Source organism: Epinephelus fuscoguttatus, linkage group LG19, assembly GCF_011397635.1.
Source record: "Epinephelus fuscoguttatus linkage group LG19, E.fuscoguttatus.final_Chr_v1".
Lineage (NCBI taxonomy): Eukaryota > Metazoa > Chordata > Actinopteri > Perciformes > Serranidae > Epinephelus > Epinephelus fuscoguttatus.
Genome location: NC_064770.1, coordinates 36,595,373 through 36,601,955, shown reverse-complemented (window position 1 = coordinate 36,601,955; position 6,583 = coordinate 36,595,373). Strand labels below are relative to the sequence as shown.

Sequence of the window (6,583 nt, the reverse complement as noted above, 5' to 3'; positions counted from 1 at the left end):
GCCAACCCCTCTCTAATTGGATGCTTGTGTCAAAAGCGGCTTGTTCTTGTGCGCGGCGTTTGGCCGAGACATTTAACAGTCCCTGCAAAGGTGATATCTCTCTCGAATTGCTCGGCCAATTAAAGACTTTGTGCTTTTCTTTTTTCTTCTTTACAGCTTCTGAAGTGTTTAATAATCCCAGGCTCAGGCTTTGAGCGTGCACTTTATGGTTGTGTGCATGTATGTGAAGAGCCGCTCAGACCTCTACAGCAGTTTGTGTTGAGCCTCTGCTGTCTCCAGGGGCAGTAAATGAGAGCTCTCTGTGTGAGTGCATGTCACTGAGAGCTGTGAGAGGGAGAAACAACAGAGAGGAGGTGAGGGGTGAAGGTGGAGAGGTGGGAAATGAGGTGAAAGGTGGTGGGAGGGGATGCACATCTCTGCCAGCAGTATAAAATACACTACATGTGTCGTTATGGATTCAGTTCAAGTCAGAAGTGATTTGAAACTCCAACCTGTCACACTGCCTCCCTGTCACGTGACCAGCTGGATCATAGCCTCAGTATTCTGGAGAATTAGGAAATTGCTGAGGTGTAAGAGTGAGAAACTGAAGAATGAAATATTGAGGGTTTTGTTTCTAAAACTTTCTGTAAATGACTCAAACTTATTTTGCAAACTGAAAACACACAGGAGTGGCATCAAGGCGTCCACGTCCACGTACGACGTCCAAGGTACCCTGGGTGTGTAGGTTGTTCTGGGACGGCGTGTCAAGTTCTGCCTGTTACATGCATTGTCGTCTTTCAAAATACACTTCTGTTTTCACAGGAAATTTAACGTTTACATACAGTCTCTTTCAAAATAAAAGCACTATGTCACGACAACACTGCGAACTGACGTTTTTTTTTTCCTTCAACAACTAACGCACGTGGTTAGGTTTAGGAAAACAGGGAAAACAGGAACAGGGTTTGGCTTTAGAATCTTACGGGACGCAAACACTGCTCTTCCGGGTGAAAGTCGGTGTTTGCTGCCTCCTGCCCGCTCTACTCGGACTTTGGTCACCCGAACTTTCGTTCGTTCGTGTCTCGCTGACGCCACAGAGTGCCTATAAACTATTGTTACGTTTCCATCCAAAAGTGATTTGAATCATTGGGAAATGCGCATTAAAAGAAATACGAATCCTGTGTGTTTCCATTAAATGTACGGACTTTGGTGAAAACTACGAACTCGCGCGAGTTTTCCGCAGAACCGGAAACAAAACAAGTCTCGCATTCTTCTTCTTCTATGTTTTCTGGCGGTTGTCAACCAGCTTGTAAATGCATTACCACCTTCCCGACCCGGAGTGTGGATATCACCATGGAGAGAGGTGCGCTACGTCAGACTTAATTCGAACATAACTGTTTCCATCCCTGTTTTGCGAATCAACATTTTTTTGAATCAACCAAAACCCGGCTAAAGCGAGCGTATTTTAGTTTGTGCGAATCAGGGGACTTTAATTCAAATTTTGGCGTTTCCATCATAATTTTCCGATGCGTTACTTCTAGATGCGCATCTAAACAGGCTGATGGAAACATGGCTAGTAACAGCAACCAGCCGTGTGTCGTGCTGACGTCAAAAGATAGTGTATTTTGTCAGAGTCTGAAGAGGTGGTGCAGAAATCTAGTTTTCTGTCAGACCATTTGAATCACAGTAGGCAGGACTTTTTCCCCAGTGACACCAATTTAAAACTTCCTACCCCAGCTTTAAGAGAGATGTCCAGCATGTGTCTCACAGTGAAGGACACGGTTGAATTTTTGCAGAGGAAATACGACTCTACAGACAGTGACTATCATCTGAATTGCATAGAATCAGTTTGTGTTTCCAGCTGATGTTTATCAGTTTGACAGTGATGATGTGACGTCTGTGACATTTAAACCTATTGGATGAACGCCACGCCGACATTTTGAGTTTCTTATGAGTGGCATGTTGGATAGTATTGAAGTTAGCGCTACCATGAAAGAATCATAATCAAAATAATCATCTGTTTTATTCCCACTGAGAGCGTGGAGTTATAGTCCCTCACTGTGACTACTGTTAGAGCCTTTACTCAGTTTCTACAGTAACACAGGAAGTGACATAACCAGTTTACCCACCTTCGCAAATGAACCAGAACAACAGGGAAAGGCTGCTGGAACACTGACGGTGAACATTACTCACAGTAAAATGATTCACAGAGCTAAACCAATTAACATTTAACAAAAGGAAGCACATAAGGTGTCAGGGTCTCTATGGCCAAAATAACAAACAAAAAGCTCACAATAACTGGAACATAACTTTTCATTAAACAATCCTAATGATGTTCATAAAGATTTTGACTGTCGACCAGGTGCAGGTCAGCTGTGGGTGATTCAGGCGCTTAGAGGGCAGACCTGAAACACAGCATGAGAGACAGCGCTCTTCCAAAAACAGGCCAGAGAAAAAGAAAATAAATATTTAAATATGTTTTTTTTTTTCATTCAATTTTTATCTAAAAAGAAAAAATTCTTTTTTTGTTCCCAGTTAACATAAAATCCAGTGACAGTGGAGATAAGATTTGATATTTTCCATTTTTGTTTGTGAAATTGACCATAAATAATAATCAATATGTTTACAATAAAGTCCATATTATAATTATCAGTAATAAATGTGATTATTTCAGTTAGTTCATTTGTGATTGTGTCAGCATGGTCGCTTTATTCTGAAAGTAAGCACCGGAGATTTCCGCATGTTGGTCTCACTATTAGAAGACTGTTAGTGCATTAAGAATAAATTATTAATGCTTACAGCAAGAGGGTTCCTGGTCCAAACCCCAGGGTGGGCGAGCCCTTCTGTGCCGAGTTTGCATGTTTTCCTCCAGGTGCTCCAGCTTCCTCCCACAGTCCAAAGACATGCAGGTTAATTGGTGACTCTAAATTGTCCGTAGGTGTGAATGTGAGTGTGAATGGTTGTCTGTCTCTATGTGTCAGCCCTGTGATAGTCTGGCGACCTGTCCAGGGTGAACCCTGCCTCTCACCCAGTGTCAGCTGGGATAGGCTCCAGCAATGCGACCCTCAAGAGGATGAAGCGGTTACAGAAATGAATGAATAATGATAATAAAATCAGTCAGTATATGTATCTGTATCAGTTGCACTAAACTGTTCCAGTGATTTGTTATTACGTGCATTTGTCTTCGTACAGTAGCGTAGCAACAACTGAAGCAGCATCACTGCACACACACCGTAGGTACAGTTACACACACACATATGAAACCATCACTCACAGGAGATTTAATTGCAGTTTCCTGGGACAAACTGTGCAGACACCACAGGCTCAGCTCTGAAACAACATCAAACAATAAACTCTATGTGAGAACACTTTTCTTAAAGCGATGGACGTCACTTTGATCAGAAGCAGCCTGGATCGCCCACATGAGCCACATACGGTTGTTTCTTTTTTTAATGGGCAGTGCTGTATCATCTGTGCTGGTGTAAACAGAGGAGGGGGCTGTGCTGCAGCAGTGAGAGTAAAAACTTTACTGTGCGCTGTGAGTCACTGTGTGTGAGTCACACACTCACATCACGGACATGATCAAACACAATGTGCCTCCCCACTGTCACCGAGGGCAAACACTCATTTCTTATTTTATAAACGCTGTGGAAGGTCACAATTAATGTGTGGCATAATTATTCAGAGGTCTTTAAGCTCTAACAGAAGTGTTTGCTCACTGTAAGCATGTTAGAACAACCTGCATGTGGATTAAACACCAGTTAATTTAGGAGTATACAGCATAAAAGCACCATACTGAAAATATAAAGGTCTGAAAAGTAGATTTGGACACACACAGAAACCGTCTTGTCATACATCTGGACCCACCTCACAGTCCTCACTGTGTCAGTTTTCACAGTGCTCTAATGTTTCATATTCCCAATCAAACCTTTAACTAAAGAAGCACAAACCAGTTAACACAAAGTCTCCAGCTGTCAGGGTCCAGCGCTGACTGGAGGTCAGCAGAGATGTTCATGCAGCCTCTCCTGACACTGTGAAATGTGAAATCAAACAGCACACCCATGTGGCAGAACCACACAACACAAGCCTGGAGATTTGAAGGTCTAGTGATGATGTGTAATGATGGTAAACATTTGGGGGTTTTTTCAACTAAACACAAACAAACAGCAGCGTTGGACCGTATCTAATGATCCTCATCAGCAGATGGAGTTTGCTCAGTTGTCACGCAGCTGTTTAAACTTTACATTAATCTGAGCACTTTAAGAGCTTCTTGTCTGAGTTTTAACAGTTGAGCTTCACTACTCAGCTCAACTCCCAATGTCCTCAAATGAGACGATAATAAAGTCCCAGTGTCCTCAAATGAGACGATAATAAAGTCCCAGTGTCCTCAAACGAGACGATAATAAAGTCCCAGTGTCCTCAAACGAGACGATAATAAAGTCCCAGTGTCCTCAAACGAGACGATAATAAAGTCCCAATGTCCTCAAATGAGACGATAATAAAGTCCCAGTGTCCTCAAATGAGACGATAATAAAGTCCCAGTGTCCTCAAACGAGACGATAATAAAGTCCCAGTGTCCTGAAACGAGACGATAATAAAGTCCCAATGTCCTCAAACGAGACGACAATAAAGTCCCAGTGTCCTCAAACGAGACGATAATAAAGTCCCAATGTCCTCAAACGAGACGATAATAAAGTCCCAATGTCCTCAAACGAGACGATAATAAAGTCCCAGTGTCCTCAAACGAGACGACAATAAAGTCCCAGTGTCCTCAAACCAGACAACAATAAAGTCCCAGTGTCCTCAAACGAGACGACAATGAAGTCCCAATGTCCTCAAACGAGACGATAATAAAGTCCGTGTCCTCAAACGAGACGATAATAAAGTCTCAATGTCCTCAAACGAGACGATAATAAAGTCCCAGTGTCCTCAAACGAGACGATAATAAAGTCTCAATGTCCTCAAACGAGACGATAATAAAGTCCCAGTGTCCTCAAACGAGACGATAATAAAGTCCCAATGTCCTCAAACGAGACGACAATGAAGTCCCAGTGTCCTCAAACGAGACGATAATGAAGTCCCAGTGTCCTCAAACGAGACGATAATAAAGTCCCAATGTCCTCAAACGAGACGAAAATGAAGTCCCAGTGTCCTCAAACGAGACGATAATAAAGTCCCAATGTCCTCAAACGAGACGACAGTAAAGTCCCAATGTCCTCAAACGAGACGACAATAAAGTCCCAATGTCCTCAAATGAGACGATAATAAAGTCCCAATGTCCTCAAACGAGACGATAATAAAGTCCCAGTGTCCTCAAATGAGACGATAATAAAGTCCCAATGTCCTCAAACGAGACGACAATAAAGTCCCAATGTCCTCAAACGAGACGACAATAAAGTCCCAGTGTCCTCAAATGAGACGATAATAAAGTCCCAATGTCCTCAAACGAGACGACAATAAAGTCCCAATGTCCTCAAACGAGACGACAGTAAAGTCCCAGTGTCCTGAAACGAGACGATAATAAAGTCCCAGTGTCCTCAAACGAGACGACAATGAAGTCCCAATGTCCTCAAACAAGACAATAATAAAGTCTCAATGTCCTCAAACGAGATGATAATAAAGTCCCAGTGTCCTCAAACGAGACGACAATGAAGTCCCAATGTCCTCAAACAAGACAATAATAAAGTCTCAATGTCCTCAAACGAGATGATAATAAAGTCCCAGTGTCCTCAAACGAGACGACAATGAAGTCCCAATGTCCTCAAACAAGACAATAATAAAGTCTCAATGTCCTCAAACCAGACAACAATAAAGTCCCAGTGTCCTCAAACGAGACGACAATGAAGTCCCAATGTCCTCAAACGAGACAATAATAAAGTCTCAATGTCCTCAAACGAGACGATAATAAAGTCCCAATGTCCTCAAACGAGACGACAATGAAGTCCCAATGTCCTCAAACCAGACAACAATAAAGTCCCAGTGTCCTCAAACGAGACGACAATGAAGTCCCAATGTCCTCAAACCAGACAACAATAAAGTCCCAGTGTCCTCAAACGAGACGACAGTGAAGTCCCAATGTCCTCAAACGAGACAATAATAAAGTCTCAATGTCCTCAAACGAGATGACAATAAAGTCCCAATGTCCTCAAACAAGTATCTCCTCATTAACAGTGTCTCAGCTTGTTACTGTTGCTAAAATTGGTCAAATGTATTGCCATGGCAAACTACAAACATTGTCAAGTATAAATAAACAACCATAAAATGTGATCAGGTTTTGTCCATTTTTGTGTCAGGGACGGCTGCAGCCTGACTTGGCAGAGATGGCCGCCATCTTGTTTTACAGGATTGGGGCATTGTGCTCTTACATCCATCCACTAGATGGCACAAAAACTTGTCCATGATCGAGGACAACAGGTCCAAGTTTAGTAGAATGAAGTCTAAGGTAAAGTAAACCCAAGATGTGATGTCCTCATGTGAGGACAGAGGGTCTCAGGAGGATGTAGTCAATGTGTACCTAGCACTCGGTTTCCTTGAATTAGGGGGTAACTTTAATTTGCATTAATGTAGCCTGAGTGAAATTATACAGTGATGTCATGTTATAACCAGA

General features: G+C 42.4%; 1 protein-coding gene across 1 annotated transcript in view; it reads right to left on the bottom strand.

Moving 5' to 3' along the window:
- The window catches only part of kri1 (KRI1 homolog), a 602,835-nt gene that overhangs the window by 322,616 nt on the left and 273,636 nt on the right, over nt 1-6,583 (bottom strand). The gene's annotated exons all lie outside the window — the stretch shown is intronic.